Source organism: Labeo rohita, chromosome 9 (genome assembly GCF_022985175.1).
Source record: "Labeo rohita strain BAU-BD-2019 chromosome 9, IGBB_LRoh.1.0, whole genome shotgun sequence".
NCBI classification, from domain to species: domain Eukaryota; kingdom Metazoa; phylum Chordata; class Actinopteri; order Cypriniformes; family Cyprinidae; genus Labeo; species Labeo rohita.
Window position 1 is genome coordinate 14,625,690 of NC_066877.1, and position 27,262 is coordinate 14,652,951.

Here is a 27,262-nt window from a genome sequence, read left to right on the forward strand (position 1 = left end):
AGCATCACTTTATCACGCCTCTGCATATTTTCTCCCTTCTCCAAAAAACCCGGTACGCTGCTATTGGTCGCTGCTCTGTCACAGAAGATTACGGAGACAGATTGCACGGAACGAATGTGCTGAACGAGATTAGGGAGGAATAGAAATAGCAACTGGGCCAATAAATTCCTCGCGAGGGCCTTATCGTGCAATTACACGTTGACATGTTTAACAATCTTGCTGCCTCTTAATCCTGCGCCCTTCCAAGAGGCGAGATGCTGCGCCGTAATTTCTGCAGCCTGCGATTCCGGAGCAGTAATTTAAGCATGTATGCAGAACGCCACGAAAAAGCAACTTTGTTCAAACTTTTATTCGCCAAAATGTTGTGGTCTTTCAGCTAATTATAAATTATTTGTTCCCCACCGTGACCAACAGTCCCTTTTAACCGCGGCAGACACACAGACCAGGGGCCCGGGTATTGTCGCATGTAAATCAGCCCTGTAAGTTTCGGTACGATTTCTGTCTGAATTGCGTCATTATTGCTCGGAAGCGCAAACAGTAGGCTAATTCAGTGGACTAATTTAGTGATGCACCCATGGGATTGCTTTTCACAGATTTTCTCGTGTTGTTGTGCATCACTGAGAATCCAATTACCATTATAAAACGACCGCCGCTCAAAAAGTCTAGACTGCTTTATCTAAGAAAAAATGCTAGCTGACCAATGCAAGGCTGTATGAATTTTCAAGGCGCTCATGAAGCAAACTGCTTGTTTAATAAACTAGCCTTCCGTACCTTAACTGTCTGTTTTGTCTTTCTCTCTCTCTCCCCCTCTCTCTTTTTCTCGCCCTCGTGTTCGGCAGAGAGGTCTGTGTAAGGATGATTGTGAGAGACTCTGCTGGAATTTGGCAGGCCCGCTGCTTGGAGAGGCGCCCCACGCTGTGACTCCCATTCAGCGGTCCAGCGCGCTGTGAGGTTGGGAAGTTTCACTGAGCCGTGCACTCAATGGCTCCACAAAGCTGATTACAAGCCCCAGCGAATTCCTGAAGGGACCGGGCAGCCACGCAGGTGTGCGGGAAACCGGGGCAACCCTTCAGAGTTATAGTGACAGAGCAAGACAAGCCGGGAGACCACACAAAAAGCAAAGCGTCCCGCGAAGCGGCCAGGGATTTGGTGGGAAAAGAACACCTTAAATGTCCTCTCCCTTGTGAGCGCAAAGGGAAGGGAGGAGAAACTTTCCGAAGGCCTATTAAAACGATGCCCAGTCTCCTCAGGACAGTGAACTAAAATGCCTGTAGCTACTCTTAGCGTCATTTTTTGCCATATGCATTTTGAATAGTCCAGTCTAGTGACTCGCGTAAGATGGGGGTTCGGGGTTAACGACGATTCATAAAACGTAAAGGCCTGCTCTCCCTCACCGTGCCCAATTCATTTTCTCTGGTGCGAAAAATCTACATCAATGAAGCAGACAGCGTATTTAATTAGAGCGGAGTCGAACTATCAATTACTCAGGAAAAACACAGGATCCCCAAGGACCGGTAATCAGCGCGCCAACAGTCGGCCGCGCGCTCATTACAGCAAAGCGACAGGCGGGAATAATAATCAGGGCGCGGCGACGCATCTGCCTACAGTATTTCCACCGCTTCCTGTTGCCTCTCAGAAGTTTAATAACCCGTAGTTTTTGCTCACTGGTAGCTCAGTTCTCTTTTAGACTGCATCGTTGTTCACTTTACATGAAGTGATTTAATTTGTAAGTTTGTAAACTATTTCAGTAAAATTTTACGTGGTAGTTATTTCTGTTATTGCATTTTAGATCCCTGCTGTTTTGCATGGGCCTGAATGGAAAGAGTACTGAAATTGTGTTCGTCTAAGTTTTCAAGCTGTATGAAAAACGGGGAGGCTTTTTAGTGTATTCTGTCATGGTGAAGTTTTAGCACTGCAGTGGTAAGTGAGCTTGTGAGTTTATTGCTATGTTGTTGTACTAAAGAGCAATTGCTTTACAAATGTCAGTTCAGAGTCCAGTGTTCGTTTTTTATCCTGTCAACATCACCTACAACCACATTTGTGACCCTGAACAACAAAACCAGTCATAAGGGTCAACTTTTTGAAATTGAGATTTATACATAATCTAAAAGCTGAATAAATAAACTTTCCATTGATGATGCGACTATTCGGAAAATCTGGAATCTGAGAGTGCAAAAAAAAAAAAAAAATCGAAATATTGAGAAAATCACCTTTAAAGTTGTCCAAATGAAGTTCTTAGCAATGCATATCACTAATCACGTATTAAGTTTTGATACATTTACGGTAGCAAATGTACAAAATATCTTCATGGAACATGATCTTTACTTAATACCCTAATGATTTTTGGCATTAAAAAAAAATCGATAATTTTGACCCATACAATGTATTTTTGGCTATCGCTACAAACATATCCGCGCTACTTAAGACTGGTTTTGTGGTCCAGGGTCACATTTATCTTGCTAACGTGTGTGGTTGTAGTATATGGAGATTTATTGGTGGTTTCTTTTTTAATTAGGCTGCGGATACATATTCGACTTCATTTTGCAAGGTAATTGTATATTGAAACCACTGTCAACAATCAAAGTTTATCCAAATAATTATTTATTAAATATGAAATATTTAGCCTTACAATAACATGCACACATGCCAATATTTCCTCGGTTTGAGTGAGGGCTCAGTCTTACTTTATGCGGCTAATTTAATCCTCCGCAGAGTCAACAAGGGCTAATTGAGATCAGCGGGGCGCAAACACCCATTCACAATCAGTTTCTCCCGTGCCCCGGATTGTCCCGTTAAGCCGTTTTGCGTGGGTTTTGGGACTCGGAAGTAACCATATTGTGGCAGTCTATAGATCAAGACTATGTTGGCTTTGATTCCTGAAGTATACAAACGGCAAAGGTCTCTGAGATTTAGGCATGTTTCAGTTCCCATGCTTAGCCTTATAAATATGCTATAAATCTATTCCAGTCTTGGCCTCACCTGTGTCCTGTCACCCCTGCTGTCCTCATGTGATTAGAGGACAAAAGCACTTACCCGGCCCGGCTATGGTAGTCAATCAACCACAACGGACTATGCTAATTGAGGGGAAAGGCGAGAGGAAGACGAACAGTGATCCCAATTGTTCGGCGAATTTCACAGCTCAGCGCAGCTGCAATGCTACTATTCTCTCCCAATACACTCTTCCTTCACTTCTAACACAACGCTACTGTAAGCCGAAGTCTGTGCGAACAGGAAGGGAGTTTGGAATACTCGCTATTTTCCCATAAAAGTTCACATTTTAGATCAGAAACCATAGCTTTGTGGCGTAGTCTACAACTGAAGAGAGAAATGAGACGCACTCCGAAGTTTTTGAGGAGCTGTCCAAGTCCTGAAATGAACGCGACTCCGCATAGGTTCTCTATGGGCTATTGCACAAGCGACAAAAATTTCAATAAATATAAGTCAGTAAGTTTATTAGTAGCCTACTTAATAGTAATACGTTTTCTAATGTTTGCTCTGGATTGCTTTCTTTTCGCCTCTTTATACTTCGATTAGCCTCGCCTCTTGTGTGAGTTGTTTGAATTGAAAATTGATGGTCAAAGTTAGTGCTTCAGATCCCGTAAAGAATATGAATATGTTAGTCCTGCCTGTCATAGCGAATGAAGATTTGAACAGAAAGTAATAAGCATATCACTCGGTGCATAATAGGTATTTTAGCACAAAGACAGACTTGAATTCGTTTATGCAGACATAAAGAGTTTGAGTAGTTATTTGAAAAATCTATTTACTGTGCCATTTTACAAGCCTAGTTATTTGGTACTGATCAGCCTTTGTTTTTGTTTGGCTTTCTCCCATTTTTCAGTCTGAGATCAAATATGCACCCAGAAAACAACCTGTGGCAAATATACAAAAAGAATGACAACTTTAACTGTAAATTACTTTTTTTCTCGCATCTAGTTTGACCCATCTCACAAGGTGCCCTTCCTCTCAGCAGGGGTCAGAAAATAGGCCTGAGAATTGTTTGTGTTTTACCGCTGCTGGAGTCCCACTGTGCTTCTGTATTTTGTGATGGGATAAACTTTGACTGTGTCTGATTGTGTTGCTTTTACATCTGAAAGAGGGAGGGAGAGACAGAAAGAAACAACAATGAAAGAAGTTGATGTTTATGGATTGGTCATTGATTTTGTTGCTCTTGGTTGTATGGGCCCCTTTTTTTAATAAAGACAGGCAAGGATATGGAAGCGTGTACAGCGGCGCGGGCTAAAGCTGTAGAAGCGGATGGAGTCCGCGTGGACAGTCGCTGACAGTTGAAGTACCTGCCCTGAGGACTGCGTGACGGATTGGGGGCAGCGAGGTTAGGGGTGATAATGACACACCCCACTGAGTGTTATTACTTAAAGACTGTGCTGGGCTGAAATGACATTGTAATGGGATGGGGCTTTTTGCCACGTTTTCGCAGCACTGGGTGCTCCAGCTCAGCAACTTACTTCCCGCTTCTGTGTCCTCTTTTGTCTGCTGTATAACTGCTTCTTTGCCACTGCCGCCCCCCTGTCTACTTCCCCGTCCCTCCTTCTCTCACACTTCCCTATTCTTTCTAGTGTCTGCTTACATGCATTACAGAGACTCACTTTCATGCATGCATAGGTTCCTGGCACAATGCGCAGAAATTTGGTGCATAATTTTTATTGTTTTTCCTCTAACGCTGAAAAAGCTTATGTGTGTCTCTACTAGCTTCAGTGCACCTTACTACTGAACACTACTGAACCTTACAACTGAGCCTGTTAGATCAAGACTGGGGCTCTACGGCGAGCTTTAATGAGATCCCCCGCAGCACATGTACTCAGGCTATCGTAAACAAAACTCACAGATATCTTTTCAACTCAAAGCATTTTCCAAAATACAGTTCTTTTTTTGTGTTGCGGTGCAATACGCTCAATGTTAGGATTGAAAAACAGGCATCAATACATGGTGTCCTTCTATATGAATGGACAAACCTACAGTAAACATATAGATTGTGTTGTTTTTGAATGTGTTTGTGGTTAGTTTGTGGTCTGCAGTGGCAAGCCCCTGGTGTGAGCAAGGTTGCACTTATATTGTGAATAATAAGCAGCTTTCCCTCTAATTGTTTCAGCTCTTACATATAGATGGACTCCCTGTGTCCATATACAAAGGTTTTTTAGCCCTAGTGGTTACTTTCCTCTAGTACTTAAAAACGCATTTAGATTGTGCTCAACATTCAGGTTAATCAGAATGACCAACAACCTTTCAGTGTGTAAGTGTGTGTGTGGTTATTGAATTAAACACATACATACATGTGTGTGTATGTATGTGTATATATATATACAGTCAATTCAAAATTTATTCAGACACCTTCAACATTTCTCACGTTAACACAGTTTATTCACTATAGTTTAGAAAATGGTAATTAAATGTGACAAGAACTCGGAGTTACACTGTGTCAGAACAAATTCATCTTGATAATGTCAGATAACTTTGATAGAAAGGTATATAACAAAACATAGTCAGGTCAAAGTGTCTAAATAATTTTTGGTCATAATATGTCACAGTTTACTTTATTGCTGTCAAACGATTAATCACGATTAATCGCATTGAAAATAAAAGTTTGTGTTTACATAATATGTGTGTGTACTTTGTATATTTATATTTAAACACACACACATGTAAATATTTCTTAAATATATAAATGTGTGTTTGTGTGTGTGTGTGTGTGTGTATATATAGTAGTCGACTAACTGTTAGTCCATGTGAAGAGGCTTGGTCGACCAAAATGTTATTAGTCGCTTAGCCGCAGAAAAAGAAACACAGGATATGACAAAGTCACGCAGTCCGTGACATACAGATTGTTAACAGCTGGTCTATGTGGTAATATAGTACATCGGATAGGACATCCAAATGCAAGTCTCAAATATGACTTATCTTCTGTGCTCTATTCAAGTGTCTGAGTGGAGTGTGGAAGCTAAATAGTAGCACATTCATTTCATGACAGATGGAGGCGCCAGTGCGATCATTTGCTCTTAAAATACTCCGTCATTTTTGGTCATACAGATAAGAGTAATACATTTTTCGAATCTGTAAAGACTCTACGTTTATTTGTGTGCACTCACAATAACAACAAAACATTGCACTTTTGTAAAATAATGAAAGTAAACAGGATGCGCCTTCTGCCGTCTCTGTCAACTTGAGCACTCCCCCCAAAAAATAAAATATAACCAAACTTCCATGTCTCTCTGAGAGAGAGAGAGAGAGAGAGAGCAAAATGTCTACTTTCAAATTAACCAATTCAAAACAATTTCTCAGATTATGTAATCTGTATGAAACGGATATACAGGCCTACAGGTCGCCGACTTCATCTAGCCAAAAACAAAGAAAGCACTAGTTTATCAATAAATTATTGATAAATAAGTTAATGCTGCCTCATTACTGTTTTTCCCCTGACATTCATAATCATTACATCTGCCGGTGTGCTGTGGCAAGTTTTATGCTTGCACTTGAACGCTTATTGGGCTAGGTAGGCAATTAAAGTCTCATTATTATGATTTAAATGGTTTATTAATAATCATGCGATTAGTCGACTAATGCATAAAATGAACGATATTATATTATATATGTATGTGTGTACACTGTAAAAAAACAAAAAAATACAATTTGTTGAGTCAACTTAAAATAATTTGTTATCCTACTGCCTTAAAATTTTAAGTTGAATCAAATATCTAAGTTATCAAAGTTAACAATTTAATATTTTATTAGTCAACAAGTTAATAATTTTTTGAGTTGACTGAACTTAAAAAAATTAAGGCAGCAGGGTAACAAATTATTTTAAGTTGACTCAACAATTTTTTATTTTTTACAATGTATACATATAAATATACACAGTACACACACATATATTATGTAAACATAAAACTTTTATTTTGGATGTGATTAATCATGATTACTTGATTTGACAGCACTTAGTACCAGTACTTAGGTGGAAACCTATACATAGGAGCCTGATAAAAATAAAAATGATTATTTTAAAGAAAAACGTCAGATGGACTTACAAATAGTGTTTTATATTTACAAATGTGTGACCTTCTGGGTTTATATATATATATATATATATATATATATATATATATATATAGGTGTGTGTTAAAACATTTAGTATTTTGTATTGTATAAACTGGAGTATAAACTGGCCATATTATATAGAATTTATTCTGTGCGTTCACACACTGTTTTCAGACTCGCATCTCAAACTTGACATTTTAAATGTTTTTTTCGGTGGACTTTTATCTTCCCTGGATGCACTCCTTTTTTATTTACCTACTAGTAATAATAAAAAGTAATTCATCTTAAGAATAATCTGTCAGTACTCTTTTCACACCACACAAACATGCATTGTGGCCAAACTCTCAGTGAAAGTGCGAGCTGCGTAGTATGAGCAATGACTGTGGTGATTCACACACATGCTGGTTTCTGTTTCAGTCAGCTCCTTGTGAGTATGTGTATTACGTTGGCCCTGCACCTCTAATGTGTTTGCAGAAAAAAGAAAGTAATGCAGTTTCTGTGAAGAGTAACCTTAAACACAATGATGACTTTATGGCTGATGGACTTAATACGCTGAGCAGCGGAGCTGTTTTAAACTGCTGTGGTTCCTCTGTTTCTAATGTGGCAGTATTTCTCTGCAGGGCTGACGAAAAGCTGTTATTTCTCTCTGAGGCGCAGTGCCAATACCTGAGACCTCTGCCAAAAAAGCCAATCCTTTTACACTGTTAGGCGAGAAATCTTTTAGTGTACGCAATACACAGATGCAAACAAAAATCCATAGGCATTTTGTCTCTCTCAATCAAAAACACGGGCAAACACTCTCTCATGCACAGGTTGGTGATTATTTTAAGCAGAGGAGATTAGGTTAATGAGGGGTCAGGGGGTGACCATAAGAAACAACGACTCAGTTTCCTCTGGATGTCACTGATAGCTCTTACTGCAGCTGACCTTTGACATCCCTTACAGTGAGTGATCTACAGGCTCAGCCATTTAGATGCACTAGATTACAATATCAATGTGATGGACACAGGATCCTTTATACAAGGGTCAGTGAAATATACCTTTTAATGATAACCAAAAGCCCGGCTAAAGAGGGTCCATTTGTAACAATGACCTTAGATACTGACACATTTGATGCACTTTGAAATTGCATTCAGCCTGAATCAAAACAATTTCTCATCTTTTGATCTAAATACACTAGGTTTAGGGTTGGTGTTTGTTTTAAAGTTTGTGAACGATGTTCACCAAAGCTGCAATTACTTGATCAAAAATACAGTAAAAACAGTAAAACTGCGTGCTAATTCAGTGTAAAGACGCAATATTGCATAATTTAAGCCATAAATCATGCCTGCTCAGACCCACCTTAGTCCCTAGATGTAATGTATAATGTGGTTTGTATATTTTTGTACCACATCTGAGCAATATTAAACAGTCAGTGTACACTAAAAAAATGCTGGGTTAAAAACAACCCAGCATTGGGTGAAATATGGACAAACCCAGCAATTACTATAAATTACTAAAATAAACCCAAAATAGGTTGTAAATTAAAAATCAGACACATCATTACTAGATGCACAGCAATAATCAAAAGGTGATTATTTATAATAAGCAATTAAAAAAATGTTTGTCATTTAATTATTATTTATTCAACTTATTCATCAGTGTTCATTTATTGAAGATATTAATGAATGTTAATTTCCAACCTATTTTGGGTTCATTTTTAAGCAAAAGTTGAGCTAAATAAAACTACCCAGAAGGCCGGGTTAAACATTTAACTGGATCAGAACAACGCAGTTGATGGGTTTGTCCATATTTCACCTAATGCTGGGTTGTTTTTAACTAAATTCGACAAGATTTCCCTAGTGGGGTTTTGCGGTTTATGAGTAAAATAAGGTCTGGTCAACATAACTAGACAATACTTTAACGCTTTATACAATTTAAGTTGTAGAACAAACGCACACCCCTATAACATTCCTGTATACACTCTAAAAAATGCTGGGTTATTTTTTTAACCCAAATGCTGGGTTCAGCCTGCTGGGTCATTTTATTGGGTTATTTTTTAATACTTTTTACCCAGGTGCTGGATAGTTGTTCTGTAACTATCATTTTTAACGCTGGATTATTTTTTTCTACCCAGCCGCTGGGTTGAGCCCGTCTCTGGCGAAACAACCCAGCTGTTGAGTTACAGTCAGAGTGCAGGCTTTTTGTGTTCTTTACAGGAGGGACTGGTTCTCAACCCCGCCTTTATCGAAATAAAGGTTTGTATACATTTTATTTCATTTATAACGTCTTTACTGTGCTATAAATTGTATTATGTTATGCAACACAACATAAGGATGAGATATCAGTCAGCTGCGTCAGCAGCGGTCACTTCGCATGATGGAAACACCTTTTGCCTTGCAGAAAATAAAGGGATTTGTTTCGTTATAGTACTGAGTTTAATTTAATTTGATGTTAAAATGTGTTCTCTAATGTCAGTACTGTTTGTTTATGGACAGGTTTTGGAGTTAGTGACAACATCTTTTAGCTACGAGTGAAATGCGAGGCCGCGGTCTGAAGTTCGCAGTTACCCTGACAAACAGCAGCCCTTCACCTCAGATTTCGGCAACACACCGGCACGATAATTAGCGCTATTTAGGTAAAAAATGATTGCAGAAAACAGTTGAATACACTGAAATTAAAACTTTTAAATGTTACTTTTTTTTGTCTAAAATGATTGTTAAACAAGTTTAAATATGTCTAATATTGTTAACTATGCTGTATTCACCCAAATAAATTAAATGTCTTGTATTTTGTTCATGTGTTCTTGCTTAATAAAAGTTCCATTCCATTTTAAGCCAGCAATATAATACTTTTTTCAACAATAGTTGGCTTAAATAAAATAACCCAGCATGTTTGGTAAAAACATTTAACCCAACCAGCTGGGTCAAAATAACCCAGCAAGTGTTCTGTCCAATATTTACTCAGCGCTGGGTTGCCAAATAACCCAAGTTGGGTTGTTTTTAACCCAACATTTTTTAGAGTGTATTAAAAACCCAAGTTGTTGTTGTTATTTTTGTTGTTGTTATTTTTTTTTTAAAATAAACATAACTGTTTCAAAATTCATGTTTTCACTATAGGTGCTTGTAATTTACATTGTAGAGCAAAATCTCAAAGTACACTCTAAATAATGCCTGGCTAAAAACAACTCAGGACTGGGTGAAATATGGACAAACCCAGCGATTTGGGTGGTTTAACCCAGCAGTTGGGTTAAATGTTTATCCAAATCTTCTGGGTAATTTTATTTAACTTAACTATTGCTTAAAAAAAATTACTATATTTATTGCTTAAAATGAACCCAAAATAGGTTGGAAATGAACATTTATTAATATGTTGAATAAATGAACAAGTATTAATAAGTTACATAAATAATAATTAAATAATAAACATTTTTTAATATGCTTATCAATTAATGTTCACCTTTTGATAACTGTTTCCTTTAGTAATTATGTGTGTGATTTTTAATTTAAAACCTATTTTAGCTTATTTTAAGCCAGCCGTATAGTATTTTTGTAAACAATAGTTGAGTTATAAAACTATTCAAAAGGCTGGGTTATACATTTAACCCAACCACTGAGTCAAAGCAACCTAATTGATGACTTTTTCCATATTTCACCCACTGGGTGAACCCACTGAGCGTACCATCGTTATGTTTACCACAGACCTTATTTTACCCATCAGTTAAAATGCCCCATTATAAAAACCTAAAAGAAAAACTAGAGAGAACCAGTGATGAATTAGTCTTGAGTTTTAATGTCATGCAGCACTTTTTCTTTTTTTTTTTTTTAGAGTTTATTTTATTTTTATTACATTTTAAAATTGTATTTATTCCTGTGATGGCACAGCTGAATTTTCAGCAAGCATTCCTCCATTCATCAGTTTCACATGAGGAAAACAATCATTGTAATGTGCTAATTTAGTGCTCAACAGACATTTCTTATCAGTGTTGAGAACAGTTGTGCTGCTTAATACTTTCGTGAAAACCGTAATATATTTTTTCCAGGAATCTTTGATGAAGAAAGTTTAAAAACAGCATTTATTTGTAACAGAAATTTTGTAACATGTCTTCACTGTCACTTTTGATCAATTTAATGCATCTTTGCTGAATAAAAGTATCATTTATTTATTTTTAAATGAGACAAACTCTGTTCCAAAACAGAAGAATGGAAAAGTTTCCTTCCTTTGTGAGAAGGCCAACCTGAATTTTTCCCCCCTACGGGCAGAGATGAAGTCATGGATTCTTTTATCTGTCCCTTTCTCCCACACCTCTTTCTTGCTCCCTGAAGTTTAATGATTAGAGCCGAATCGAGTGTTATGGGCCACAGGTAAAACTTTGACACACCACTTCATGAGATAACCTTGAGCATACGGTTAGATTAACGTTACTGTAGAATATCTCTCAATACCGTGCAGCTCCAGTAATAGGACATAAATGCCAAAGCACGTAAAAATAAACCTCAATTTGCCAGACAACCTGCAAAGAAAATCAATCAGTTCATACATTAACATAATTAACCGCATACACGATATATGACTTTTCACGTCTCGCTACTCTGACCCGTCGTTCTAAAGGTGACTCGTCAAATAAAGGGTGGCCGCGAGCGTGAATGCGACCGCGCTGTGATCGTGTCATGTCCGTACAAGTTTTCGAAGTCTTCTGGCTCCCGTGTGAGTTGAAAAGAGTAGATCAATTTCTAATAAACTTCTTCAATAGGCCAATTTTGCCTTTCACTGGCTGCTTTGAAAGGCTCCAGTTAGCATTTAGAGAAAGAGATGGAGAGTGAAGGATGATTACAGAGGAGTACAGTATGCCACTGAAGGTCATCACTCAAGGATAATGAGCGCTGTATTGAAACTACACCTGTTCCCACCGTCTCTTTTTCCAACCCAGTCTACGTGAGTGAGAGTTCACTAAATCATATTGATCTCCAAACAACACGACTGATTGATGGTTGCATTTCAGGGTACGAAAAAGTCCCATGTCCTTTCATAGCAAAGAAAAAAATTATCTGGGTGGAGAAAAATGAGAAATTTAGCTATAAGTGTGAGGCTGTTAAGCTGCATTTGATCACATTAAAATCCCTCACATTATTATTGGTACAACATTAATAAACTCATTCATTTTTGAGGGCGATTGACTTCTCCATGTTACCAGCAACAGCAGTACTAACAAGAGAGATACGTATGTTTTTTTTTTTTTTTGTTTTTTTTTAAAGAATTGTTTAGTTAACATCTTTTTTGTAGGAAGTGTCTTCAGCAAACAACCAACCAAAGGAGTCTGGGTTGATGAGCACTGAATGACTGTCACATTTTGTATTGTTTTTTATGCTTATCAACTTTATTAGTTTTTCGCTGTCATAACTGGTATGTGTGTGTATGTTTTTTTTTTTTTAAATGGAAATTATGGAAATAATATTTTTATTTAGCAAGGATGCTTTAAATTAATCTAAAGTGATGATAATGACATTTATAATGTTACAAAAGATTTCTGTTTCAGATAAACACAGCTGTTTTCAACATAATAATGTTTTTTGAGCAGCAAATCAGAATATTAGAATGATTTCTGACGAATCATGTGACTGGAGTAATGATGATAAAAATTCAACTTTGAAATCACAGAAATAAATTACATTTTAAAATATATTTAAATAGAAAGGAGTTATTTTAAATAGTAAAAGTTTTTCACAATTTTACTGTTTTACTTTGGATAAAGAAATGCAGGCTTGGTCAGCAAAAGAGACTTCTTTTAAAAAAAAAATCTTATTTGACTGGTATATACATACACACACACACATTTTGTAATATATTTTTGTATATATGAATATGGATACAGTACAGTAAAACCAGTAATATTGTGAAGTTATTACAATTTTATTACAACTGTTTTCTAGTTTTTTTTCAGTCCTTACTCCAGTCTTCAGTGTCACATGATCTGTCAGAAATAATTTTAATATGCTGATTTAGTGTTTAAAAAACATTTCTCATTATTATCAATGTTAAAAAAAAAACAAAAAAAAAAAACACTTGTGCTGTTTAGGATTCTTTAATTAGCAGAAAGTTCAACAAAATGGCAATTATTAGAAATAAAAGCCTTGTTTTTAAATGTATAAATGCCACTTTTGATCAATATAGTAGTAAGAAAATATATATATGTAAGTATATAGAGAGAGAGGTCTTGAATGAGCTGGTAGGATATGTATTTTTTACGTGACACAGATTTTTTTACACACTGCCTTAAAAGGTAAAACAGACACCAACACAAAAAACTGATTCGTAATGTGACGGTCATCAATGCTTGACACTTTTGGTCTAATAATGCAGAGAAATGTCTTATTTCCTGCTTGCATATTTCCTGATTTATTTTATGTAATCTGAGGTGAACGGCCATAATGGGATTAGAGGCGGTGCTGCTGAACCCAGCGCGGCCCTGCTACCAGCTCACTCAAGAGAAACACACAGTTATCACACAACAGCAGATTGTTTTGAACTACTTATGAAAAAACGGAGCATCTGAAGACAGAGGCACTCTTGCCAGCGTGAGCTGGTGTTAAGTGCATGGTTGTTCCCGTTGTTTTATTTAGCATCTGCAGAATTCCCAGCATAGTTAAGGTGCTTTGGAAACGGATTAACTGTTGCTGGCACCGGCGAGCAAGCCTCGCAGATTTTCCCCTAGCAAGAAAGTACAAAGAAGAGGAGGAAGAGGGAGAGGGAAAAGAGGGAGAAAAGGCAAAGAGAAACCACAATAACAAGTTGTATAAACACGACCTGAGAGTGAGACACGGGTAAAAGTATATCTAAACAACAATTATCCCTGAAGGAGGAAAGGAGGAGGCTTTCACTTGCCTACTTACAGTGTCATATTACATCAGATGCTTCATTTCCGTCACTCTCTTCCACCTAATTCCGCGCAGCGCCTCGTTTTTCTCTCTTCTTTCCGTCCTGCAATGTCCAGCTGTTTTCTAATGGGTCTAATTAGAAGGGGACAATATGAAAAAGCCCAAATCAAAAGATGCGTGCCGATGCATCTAAAGTGCTTTGTCTCAAGTACATCATATAAATCGCTCATCATTTATGACAGAATACAAGCAAATAAAATACAATCGCATCTGAATGACTTCAAATATTAAGTATTCTCTTTTCACATTTTCACATGCTAGAAATGATCTTGCTCTTAGCTTCAGAATTATTTTCCTCCCTCAGGAATGTCTGCAGACGATGAAGTATTTTAATAATTTAAAGTCTCTCTGAATTCAATATGACCATGAGGCATGCCTGACATTATTGTGTCCATGACATTGTGTCAACATCCTGAGATTTGGATGAGGACAAACCCATAGTGTTTATTGAGATATTTGCCAGGACACTGTGAGATCTTTTTTTGCGACCTTCGAAAAATTTTCAAAATGTGTGAATATAATTGAACTCAGCCAAATCAGAAACTGTCAGAAAGTAAGTCGGCACTGACCTTGATACTGGTAAAATAAATGGAGATTTTTTTTTTTTTTTTAACCAATTTATTCAAGTTTCCAGAGACTGGTCTGTAGTGACAAATGATTTAGTCTGGGAAATTTGTAGCTGTATTCAGATGCTCTTCTGCTGTTCCTCTGCTTAGGTTCCTTGTTTCTGGAGCAGAGAAACCAGATCCGGCCTGTTCGTAGAACTGCAAACAAAAGCACTTGACTGACGGCCAGATTTCTTCTCGTGGCTGCGCTCGGGTTTCCACGCTCCCAGTATGACGCTTGAGAGACGGCAGGTAACGCAATCTCAGGTGTGCTCGGGGGCGTGGCCGGCCCTTTTCTCCTTCTTCACCTTGATCACCCGCAGCGCAGCGACAAACACGGCTCCGTTTCAACCACTTATCCTGCTCGGCTGAAATAATCATCTGATCAGCTTCCTTCTCGCTCTCCCTCTCTCGCTCCCTTCTCTGTTTCTCTCACTCGTTTCCACTCTTTATTGTACAGAAGTACAGTCTGTATTTTCACCCTTTGTCTGCAGTTATTCTGAAGTGAATAAGATCCTAAATGTGACCCTGGACAACAAAACCAGTCATAAGTAGCAAGGGTATAATTGTAGCAACAGCCAACAATACACTGTATGGGTCAAAATTACAGATTTTTCTTTTATGCCAGAAATCATTTGGATATTAAGTAAAGATCATGTTCCATGAAGATATTTTGTAAATTTCCTACCGTACATATACCAAAACTTAACTGACTTATGACTATCAAAACTAGTCATAAGGGTCAGATTTTTAAAATTGAGATTTATACATCATCTGAAAGCTGAATAAAGCTTTCCATTGATGTATGGAGTTGTATCTTGACCAAAATTTGGAATCTGAGGGTGCAAAAAATCAGCTTTAAAGGAGAAAATCACCTTTAAAGTTGTCCAAATGAAGTTCTTAGCAATCCATATTGCTAATCAAAAATAAAGTTTTGATATGTTTATGGTAGGAAATGTACAAAATATCTTCATGGAACATGATCTTTACTTAGTATCCTAATGATTTCTGGCATTAAACAAGAAAAATTGATTATTTTGACCCATACAATGTATTGTTGGCTATTGCTACAAAAATACCCGTGCTACTTCTGACTGGTTTTGTGGTCCAGGGTCACATATGCATTGCTAAGAATTTCATTTGGACAACTTTAAAGGCGATTTTCTCAAAATTTTGATTTCTTTGCACCTTCAGATTCCAGATTTTTAAATAGTTGTATCTCGGCCAAATATTGTCCTGTCCTAACAAACCATGCATCAATGCTTATTCATCAAAGCTTATTTATTCAGCTTTCAGATGATGTATAAATTAAAAAACAAATTGACCCTTATGACTGGTTTTGTGGTCCAGGGTCACAACTGTTACTGGAGCTGGTTTTTCCTTTTACACTTTCACCCCTATATGGAAAGTGTATGATAGTGAAAGGACACTCCCGTATGGCATATTTTCTTTCTTATAAGCATGCAACACTTTTGAAAGTTCATAGTACACTCTTAAAAACGCAGGTTGCAAAAGTAGCTTTTCACAGTGATGCCATATAAGAACGATTTTTGAACTGTTCTAAAAAGAACCAATTTTTAAAAAGAACCTTTTTCCACTATAAAGAATGTTTAGAATAATGCAAAGCTTCTGTGGAATCATGAACGCCAATACAGAACTGTTATTTTTAAAAGTGTAATCCAATATAATATTACGGATATTAGGAAATTCCTGGGACTCTGAATAGAAATGTAAAATACTGAAATTTAGTTTGCTCGAGTGCACTCGGTAACGGCACAGCGCGCATTCCTACGCCCTAACACGAGTGTTGACAAACAAGCACATATGATAGAAGTGAAAATGAGGGCGCCTATTACGCATAATGTATAAATGTCATTTTTGTGATTAAATATGAAAGCTTTAAATCTATCCTTTCCGCTCGCTAGGTATACTGTATATTTTTGAGAGGGCCAACTCCCCGGCGTGCAGTATTTTAGAGTGCCCATTTAGCCGGGCCCCCTGCTCTCCTGACAGCTGATGGAAAAGGCAGTGTAACAATGAGCCCCCACCGTGCCTCTCTGCCTGCCCCCAACCACCAGGGGAAGAGGAAGCAGCGGCAGCCGTGTGACACATTATTCTGTCCCCCCGGAACCTGCAGCCAGGCCAAGCCCCCCCTCCGGGTTCCCTTGGACCTCTAAGTGCCAAGCCAGGGACTGAGTGACATTTCCAGAGTCCTGACCTTTGTTTTTCCATTGACTGGGAAGACGTTTGAAGGAGGTACAGTGCACGCTGGTCGACTCTCGGGCGAACGGCGCACACTCGCAATTACACACACGGTTTTAGAGCGGCTCGCACAAAAGGAGAACCGAGCATTACGCTGCCACAGAGCTTACGTTCTCATAAACCGCAAGAGAGAAACGCCATATCTGGTTCGTGTTCGGTTTTACTACTCCCAAATCCGGCTCGGTGAACTTAACCAGACTAATGAAAAGTAACCTCGGTGCACTTTGACTAAACTTTACGAGCAGAGTTTAAATCTTCTCGAAAATGACCACTGGAGACCAAATCATGGCACATTTTGTGCTTCTGAAAAGCTCCCCTCAAAATGAAGTCAGATTATTGTACCATTCAGCGTTACATAGAAATGTCTACCGCAAAATTAATTCAGGAGGCATGTTGGTTTGAAGTATGGGTTCTCGTAGGACTACATTTAAAAGCAAAACAGGAGAAAGGAAAGCCTCATGCGGAGAAAATGGCATAAAATGGAGTGTACTGCAGTGTTGATAGGTTGAGGCTTGGGCTTTATTAATGATATAAGCTGCCGGCCAGTGCTTTGGTCAAATCAGACACCTGCTATGGCTGCCACACTCCAAGAACGGTGACATCACAGGGAGCAGGACAAGTCAGATCCGCTGTTAATCGCTCGCCTTAATTGAGTGCTCTGCTGAGTTCCAAATTGCTCAGTACAATCAAGACTCATTTAAGAGTCCCACCATGTGCTCTTAGGCCATGATGAGATATTGCCTTCATTGCCTGTTGTTTCTGAATATTAGCCTTCCTTTCAATACGCCCCCTACATATTCGCCTTTTTTACTCCTACCCTTCAGGTTGCTGTTTTTACCGGCTGCGGTTTTCTCTAATTTCCCTGAATTCCAGGTGGGGGAGGAAGCTATTGTTTCGAACATCCTGGTCCTGCTCGTCATTTGTTCCTCGCTAATTCCAAATTGGCAGAAAGTACAGACCAAAGTAAGTCTTGCTTTTTTTTTTTCCCAAATCTTGTTTGAAGGGGTTTATTTTGCACTATGAACCGTATGTTATCCAGCTTGTTATGTGGCCACTAACAAAATAAATAAATATATGAAATATTGATTTGAGTTGAAACTACTTCTCTAAGAAATGTGGAGTCCATTACAACATACAAAACAATCAAGATACACACTGCAACAATATTACAACAAGATTAAGTCCTCTGGGGTCATTCTTACTATAATCAGTAACTGAGATGCAAGATAGTGCCAGTTGAGTTTGTGAAATGAGAGTGTGATACGTGAGACATGAAAGTAGTGTTTCAAGCAGACTGATATGGGCCATTCTGCAGAATTGGTCCAAAGTCAGAGTTGGAAACATCTGGAAAAAAATGGCTTTTTCCACATATTTTGTATGTACGAAAATAATTAATAATACATTTCTTTTTGTATAATATCCAAGGTACACATTTCTAGTAACTGTGCAGTTAATTCTCATATTTCGTTTTGGAATATTTGTCCTACCGATTTTGTCACTACCGAAACACAGTAATAATACTTTAATTAGAAGTGTTATACTGACCTGTTAAGATTTTGCTTACATCAAGATTGTAAATATATACTTTTTTTTTCAAAGGTAAATCCATAACAATTACATTTAAGTGCAATTAATGAGATTTGTTGTATTTTAAATCCAATTTTACTTTGTAAAAGACAAAAAGTTGATCATACCGATTCATATGGTTCATATGCATTGAACCAAAAACCAAAATCATAACATCTTATTTGATAATTCAGTATACTTTCTTTTTGACAAAACATCCCATGTTATGGTAGTGACAGCACAATTTCGGTAATGACAGTAATGCTTTGAGAGCGACCACATCACATTACAGAATTTTAACTTGCATACTAAAACACACATAAAACAAATTTTTGTTTATTTCTCCCAATTATGACGATTATATGTTCTCTTTTGTCACTACCGAAACAATGATGACATGTTTCGGTAGCGACAATTCTATGGGTTAACACCTAAAAAATAAAGATGTCACTACCGAAACTTCACCAAATGTTTCGGTTGTGACTGTTTTGGTGTTGACGATTTTAGATACTTTTGAACCTAGCTCAAAGATGCTAATCAGCACATGGTTAGCTAGCACAGTTTTGAACAGTGGTACACATAAAAAAAACCTAAATGTTATGGAATAACTCCCAAACAAAGTGTGTTTAATCGCAGAAAAAGGGTGTTCGCTAGTGACGTTCCTTAAAGTTACAAACAGATTTTTTATACTTTTGAGTTAAAATCAGTCTCGACCAATAGACTGAAGCATACACTGTTTAGGTAGTGACATGAAATGCGGGACTTTTTTTTTTTTTACATAAAGTTTCATAATTTACAAACAAAACATGAAATAAATATTTTTTTGAACTTCACTTTTTAAAAGAATCAAAAAAGATACTTTTAAAAACAACAATGGAAAAAACACAAAAAATAACTCAATATCATTTTTATACGTTGAAATTTAGGGGCTAGGATTCAGGACAGCCACCTCCCAACTGAAAATACCCAGTAAATGATGATTTTATATATTAAGCGTACTAATATTTTAAATATTGTGGGTTTTAACAGATAATAGAAGGATCTTAATAAACATCTAAGATTTGAATACTTAAATGCTTTTTAAATGTGTTTTTGGTTGTGGGACGGCAGTTTGAACCAATTCTGTAGAATCGCCCTGTAGAATATTATTATTATCAACGATTTTATGCAACAATCAACAATATTTTGCACATAGAAGTTCAGAGCTGTTGTGTTTTCTCTAAATCACCTTTCAGTCAAACACAAGACATCTTTAAACAGACTTAAGGATGGTCTGTGCCTGCTCAAAAATCTGTGAAAATACCGCATAAAAGCTAGACTAAAAGACTCAGCTTTTAGTGTAACACTATACAGTAAATTGCTGTGTAAATGCAAATAAACCAGCTCTAAACGGCGGTGCAAAGACACCTATTCCAAAGTGCTTCTGTGCCACCTTTACGGTATAAATTTGGCATCAATAAGGTAAAATATATGAGCAAAGGAGAAGCAGTAGCATGTCAGCTGAATATTTCATGAGCAGTAAGTATGGCATATAGGCATACATGCAAAAAAAAAAAAAACTCTTGCAGTGTAATCTGACACACTAGCCATGAAGTTATCATGCTGACTGAAGTTTATTTCTCGTTGCTGAGTGCTGTGCCTCTGGCACCTGGGAAAATAGCCACCACAGGTGATCACACTGCATGTGGAGGCATATAAAATACAGCTGTAAAGTTTTAACGTATAGATTTGTAAAGGCAACATAGTACATTTTAAAACCGTTTATAGAAAATTTGCTCCACCAAATTTACATGCACTTCATATGCATTCAATACAAATATTTTAGTGCCCCCAATAGGCCAGTTACTGTATTTTTTAAATGTAAATTGCCTGTAAAACTCCTGTTTGGTTTTACAATTAAAAAAAGAATTGGTGGGATGGTGGGCTGTCATCACTACAGTCTGCATGACTCATCAGATCTCATTTCTTATGCAAATTTATCTCACAAATACAGAAGGACTTTAGTGAGAGGGAAGGCGAGTAGAGGAAGAAGAGTCTTGTTTTGAAAGAGGACTCCTGTGCGCTTCTGCGATGCCTGGCTATCACAGTGTCACCTAGTTAATCTTGTGTTCAACACAGCATGTCACAGATCACACGAAGCCTCAGACACGCACACACACACAGTGTATTGTGACCACTCCCAACGCAGTGAAACTGTTCAGGCAATCCACACCACTGTGGAGCGAATGCCTTACTTGTGTAATTTATTACTGTCTGACCACACAGTCGCATAGTATGATCCGACTGTTCAGCCAAAGAGTTGTTCAAGAGCCTCACCTGAGATGAACTCAGGCTGAATGAAACAGACTGCGCCTTGCTGTTCCACAGTTTATTAAATCGAAGACAGTAATAAAATGTACTGACTCAAACTACTCCCTTCAGGGACTTTAAGTGGCATAATCAAGTAACACATTCCCATTCAATACAAGTTAAGCTCAGCTGGCAGCACTTGTTGGATAATGTTGATTATTAGAAAATAATATAGCCTTGTCTCTTGTTTTCTTAAAAAATTGAGGTGATTAAAGAATTTGTTCACTTCCAGAATAAAATTATCCTCATAATTTAATCACCTAAATGTCATCTAAAATGTTCATATCTTTCTTTGTTCAGTTGAAAAGGAATTAGGTTTTTTTGAGTAAAACATTCCAGGATTTTTCTCCATATAGTGGACGTCAATGAGGATCAACAGGTTGAAGGTCCAAATTACTGTATCAATGCAGCTTCAAAGGGCTCTACATGATCTCAGTTAAGGAATAAGGGTCTTATCTAAGAAAAAAAAAACTAACCACTAGCTTTATGATGCCTGAATACATTTTTATTCTGGAAGTGAACTAATCCTTTAAGCAAATCTAAGGGTTTATGATGTCGTTTTCATGTTAAGTTAATTTGGATGCAACTTTACACATAACAGCTTACTAAGCGACAAACAAAATGTGTGTTAATATGATTTTAATGTCTTGTTTACAACTGAAACACCACATAATTTAACATTTACGGATTGGCCCAATTCACTTCCATTGCAGTTTAAGTGCCTCACTGAAATTTTGCTTTCCTTACAGAAGAGGATGAAAAAGCCAAAATGATTCTTTGTGGTAATCAACTTTATGCTTAAACTGAACTGAACCTGAAATATTTCTTTAAAATTGGAGTGTGTTTACATGCACATTAAAATTTCAGTCGGACTAAAGCAATAATTTATTTTTTGTGAAGTCGAACTAAAGATGCATCACATTAGTGAAATTTTGGGGAAAATGCTTCCAGAATTCTCTACTGTCAATAGTGTAGAAATGTGTGAAACCACAGAACTCACTTTTTTTTTAAACTACAACATGATTCAAGTAACTTGTTCTTTATTAATCCTCTAGTTAATAAAATTATATTCCAAGTGCAGCACACATGAAATTGTCAACATGATGTAAATGTTAAAAAATCTTTTGTTAAATGTCTTTGAAGAAAAGATGCATGAACTACAACTACATCTTGTACAAACATGTCTTATACATATTATATGTTCAGAAATAATATGAGAAAAATGCTTTAAAAATCTTAAAACTTAACAGACCTAATGCAAATTGTAGCTTCTTTCAGCATGTATGCATCAGTTTGACTACAGAAAGTGAGCTTCTTGAAGATGGAGGTGACCTCATCTTATTTATTTTAATAGCCAAATTTTTATTTTGCATTGTTATCATATATACTTGGACGGACAGAAGGAGACAGCAACTAAACTATGCAAAAACTCGCCTTAGCTTGATCATAACCGTACGTGTAAATGTACTCACTGATCTCTCCAAGGCCACACGAGCATTAATAGCCCATTAGGACGGGTCGCTCAGGGTGAACAGTCATGTAGGAACAACGCTGATCACAGCCATTGTGTGTTGTCATGGTGGGACGGCAGGAGTGGAAACCTAGTACCAGAGACCTCACCTGATCTGAGCTGGTCTGATCCGTTCCCTGCTTGCTGAGGCCGTGACTGTGCTATTGAGAGAGTGCTGAACGCTGACCTTAATTGCTTGACGGACAGCTCAGATAAACTCATATCAAACATGCCCGTTGAAACCGTAGACGCTGTGTAATTAGCGAACTCCAGGGAAACAGATAAGGCCGCAAATCAAAAAGGGAAGGGGCCTGTGCATGCTAGTTATTCATTTATAAGGGCGTTGAAAAGAGTTACACGTACTTCAGCGTGCTCGACTTCTGATGTTCAAACGCGTGACTAATCAAAGTGTGTTTGTTTTTCTTTTTTCCTACAGTATGCCCACACATCTAGAGGTGCACGAGTCAAGTATGTCACATGCTTTTCCTGTCCAGGTATTCCGGTGGTGCAACTACCCGGGGAGCGGGCCAACCCTGTCATTTAGCAGTAAGTTTATCCTGTGGTGGGATAGAGAAACTGTGGGGATAAAGGCAGCAGGCCTATCCCATGACTAGGTTGGCGGAGGGGGGTGGAAAGCCTACCCCACAGCTGGGACAGGCCAGGTAAGGATCACTTACAAGCTGCAGGGTTGGGAGCATCATTGTGGCACCGAACTGCCCACAGTATTTACAGCCCCCCATACACACTTCAACAGTCTCAGGTTCAGCCTGCTGTGATGGAGCAGATAATATGCCTCCAGAGGAACCATCTGGAAAACCGAGCCACCACTCTCCTGTTGCTGCCCCAACGTAAATTCTCATGCACCTGTCTGCGTACCAGACGCCTTTCTTGCTCTCCCCCCGATATAATGGGGCATGTTGTCACATTTTATGGGGTCAGCTGTGATGATATAACCAACCTTCGAACAGGTTATTAGAAGCTCAGTTTCAGCAACAGACAAGCACAAGGCAATCCACAAAACAGTACACAACAAAAAACTTAAAATATAAATTACAAAAATATGAAACTATTATTTTGGCTAGTAAATACTGTCATTACAGGACACAACTGAATTTTTTTCTGCATTTCTCCACTTTTTTTATACTTCTTTTCTAATAAACCTGACATTATATATTACGAACACTGTGGGCTCTTTAATGAATGGATTTTGTTGCTGTTTTGTAAGTTGTTCTGAAGTGTCTGTGTATGAAACGTGAATGATCCTCCTTGTCATTCCAAACCTGTGTAACTTTATTTCTTCTGTGAAATATAAACAGAGATAGGGCTGGGTGATATGGCCTAAAAAAATAATCTCTGTATATATATATATATATATATTCTGAATTGTGATATACAGTACTTTTTTTTTTTTCTTTTTTTTTTTTTTTTTTTTTTTTTTTTACATTTTTCTATATGGATTATATACATTTTTTACATTTTACATCCTGCCCAATGTTGTCTAATGAAACATTTTTATATAAAAGGTAATGAAAACAAATATAGTAAAAACCTCAGTGCCTATAGGTGAGATTAACAGAATAACAATAAACAGTAAAACTGTTTGCTCTACAAACCAGTGTGTGTTCATAAGTAAGATAATACAATAAAATAATACGGTAAGACACACCAATTTGCAGTATCAAGCAGTAAAACAAGCTGTTTTGTACAGCTAAAAAATTTACATTTTTACCACACTCACTCCTATGGTAAGAAAAAGGTGGATATATAATGTGCGAAAAAAGGGGCAAAATCACATTACATTCTAACGTTGTAATATTACAATCTAAAAAAAGCAAAAAAGCATGAGTTCACTAAAATTAACTAAACTTAAAATGAAAGCAAAAGCACAGAGTAATTGTATTATATTTTAATTACCACATTATAAAAGTCACTTTACAGTTACTGCTATCATAACTTACAGTTACTTGTAGGTATACAATTCTACACATGGCACATTGATTGTCCAAATACAAATATTTTATCAAAATGTATATTTTAGTCAGAATTCTATTACGCTCCGTCTGTTTGGCGCGCATGCGCGCGGCGGCGCTCGTTCACCGAAGTCTGTCAAGTTTAGCGAAGAATCGCATGCAGAAGGCTCATGCACTCCTCACAGCAAAATGGATGTATTTCTATGACTTTCTAACATTTTAAGATGAAGAACTTACCCGTGAAAAGTAAGCTATGCACTCGAAAAAACAGCACATCTCAAACACATTAAACAGTGGAAGTAGCGTCTCTGACAGCAGCACATAAGTCTGTCAGAGCATCTGACGGGCCAAGCCATTTTTTGAATTGTATGTGTTAACTATATCTTACGAGTTGTTTTAAAGTCCTTAATGTAAACATGTCTCATGTTTAGGACAAATTGGATTATGCACTTTACCAGCAACATCTTACTCGAATATAACCGGTATTACCACATACCATATCTCTTATTAAAATATAGAGGGTTTGCCCTTACCTCACGATTTGGTCAGTTACGCGAATGCGTGGCTATACTGAAGATACTCCGACGTAAACAACAGCATGGATTGCACAGTTAATGTACTACTGAATACGTTGCTCTGCTAATTCATGCTGTCTAAACCACAAAAAAATGTGTGGAAGCTGCCAAATCATATAGAGAAGGACTTAGTGAGCAGGAAAGGTTACAAGTTAATAGGTGGTAAAGATATGTACGAGCAGTAATTATTAAGATATTAGCCTAATATTTCACCTACCCGACCGTAAATTATAAGAACAAACATGTTCAAACAACAGTGTTGGAAAGATTCTCGTTCTGGAAATCCTGGTTTAGTTTGGCCAACCACAAACACCTTTTGTCCCTCAGACTCTTCTCCTTGATTTGATATAACTTTTGGCAGTCTATAGTACTCAAAATGTTTTTTGTCCAACCGTTTAGTACAGCCCAAAAATTACAATAATTGACTATTTTCAGCAGCAATAAGCAGCAAAATATGTGAGTTTCGTTTAGTTCAGTGGCACTGTTTACATTCAGTGCCGCCAATATGGCTGATTGATGACGCATTATGAAAACACTCTATATCGATATATCGAAAGAAAGAAATTAAACAAACTAACAAACAAACTTAATTTGGGGTTAAACATCTTTTTAAAATGCATGCGTCAACTTCATATTCCTGATATTCATGAAAAATATCCTTTTCTGAGAATATACAGTAGTTCAACTTTTCTGGGATTAAAAGTTTCATCCCAGTGTCAAAACCACTATTACAGAAAACACACTTTTACTGTAAGGTTTTTGACTCAAAACTCAGATAGAGCCCAACTTCCCCATGAGACAACCAGCCCTGGGGACACATTAGCACTGACAAATAGCAAGTGAGACAGCAGCTAAATTATATAAACAGTGCAAAATAATTTCACAATTTTTTTTCCGCACAGGTGAATGCTCATTGAGCTTAAAAAAAAGGTACAAACATTACGTTTGATACCCACACATACAAAATAGTGTGTGCTGTTGGTATTTTGCTGATCATACCTCACTAGACCAGCTTCTTGGTCTGTGTAGAAATGTCAACCTCTCATCATCACGCTATATGGACACAGCAGGTGTCAGCGATGATAGTTTCACTGTGACAGCTGTGTCTGAAGGGTCCAGAGCTTAGACATCATAATTATAGACATGGAGACACACACAGAGTCAGCCTATACCTTTCAAGCTCATGTCCCAATACAGAAATTACCTAATTATCTTATTCCTGCATTGATGTGTGATTGTATTAATGAGACGCCGAGCAGATCAAGGTACACAACTGTCTTTTAACGTCTGTTATGATGGAATGAACTACTCAACCGATGAAGCATTGCAAATGATGTAATTGAATCAGCTACAACAGTTCAATATAAAACTAGGGACTGTAAGTAATTGGGTATAGACTGAAATACAATATATTTAACATTTATTGCAAAATATTAAAATATGAACAAATATACGCTATTCTTTATTGGTGAAGAAATTGAATAAAGTCTTTTTTTTTGTTTTCCTAACGCACAAAAAGTATTCTTGTAGCTTCATAAACTTACAGTTAAACCACTGATGTCAATTGGACTATTTATCAATGTCCTTACTACTTTTCTGGACCTTGAACGTGTCAGTAGCGTTGCTGTCTATGGAGGGTCAGGAAGCTCTCGGATTTAATCAAAAATATCTTAATTTGTTAATATCTGCCATGATTCCCTTTTCTGATTGATGGATTCCACTTTAGAATGTTGGGCTGTGTCATTCTTTATGCAAAATTCAGAAAATATAGTTTTAAAAAAGTTAAAATTATAGCTTCTAAAGACACATTTATCCTAACTTTACCTCAGAGTTCATGTTAGATTAGAAAAACTTACACTTTATTGCTAAAAATATGTTTCTCTACAGAGAAAATAAATGGGATTTATGGTTCCTGGAACCCCACTGCTGTGCTCAATTGTTGATTTCTGAAGAACTGAAGTCTCAAGGTATGTAAGACCTTCCTCTCTACCTCTCTCATGAGTCTGTGTGTGTATGTTTGTGTCCGTCAGCACGTGTGCCATAGGGAGGGTACGGTTCTGCAGTTACACCCTTGTAAATGAGTGTCTTTCTTGCAGGACTTCTGTGGGTGTGGGCAGTTTGTAACTTAACCTCTTGCTCCTCCTAATCACTAGCTGTCCATCACACTGGCCTGGAAGTGCTTTCCTTCCTTGTGCTCATCAGAGTCCTCGAACACACTTTCATCTCAGATCAGGTGACCTCAGGTTTAGGGAGAGCGGAGCCAGCAGGGTGGATGCGGTTTATTCAGGTACGGGATATGAATGTCCTAGTGACGATGACACACGTCTCACCTCACTCCCCATGGCGACTGTCTTTCCTGCCACAGACACAGGCTTCCTCTTTTTTCTGGTTTGAAGCATTTGTTCAGGGCTTGAAGCACTTGTCACCTCAGGGAAGCATAATGTTATGCCAGCGTTTGAAC

General features: G+C 37.5%; 1 protein-coding gene and 1 long non-coding RNA gene across 4 annotated transcripts in view; both read left to right on the forward strand.

The window, feature by feature from the left end:
* Positions 1-9,796, forward strand: part of LOC127170689 (uncharacterized) — a 62,649-nt gene extending 52,853 nt beyond the window's left edge. For both annotated transcript variants that reach the window (XR_007828392.1, XR_007828393.1), the window contains one exon: positions 840-9,796. This is a non-coding gene — a long non-coding RNA (uncharacterized LOC127170689). The remainder of the gene's footprint in view (positions 1-839) is intronic.
* A 6,676-nt stretch (positions 9,797-16,472) lies between these two features.
* rev1 (REV1 DNA directed polymerase) overlaps positions 16,473-27,262 on the forward strand; it is a 48,017-nt gene continuing 37,227 nt past the window's right edge. The window contains exons 1-5 of one of the 2 annotated variants that reach the window (XM_051118853.1): positions 16,473-16,825; positions 17,656-17,794; positions 22,693-22,802; positions 26,689-26,768; positions 26,955-27,088. The gene's annotated coding sequence lies outside the window, so the exon portion shown is untranslated. Of the gene's footprint in view, positions 16,826-17,501; positions 17,795-22,692; positions 22,803-26,688; positions 26,769-26,954; positions 27,089-27,262 lie in introns of those variants that run through there. The other variant, XM_051118854.1, reaches the window with a different exon arrangement.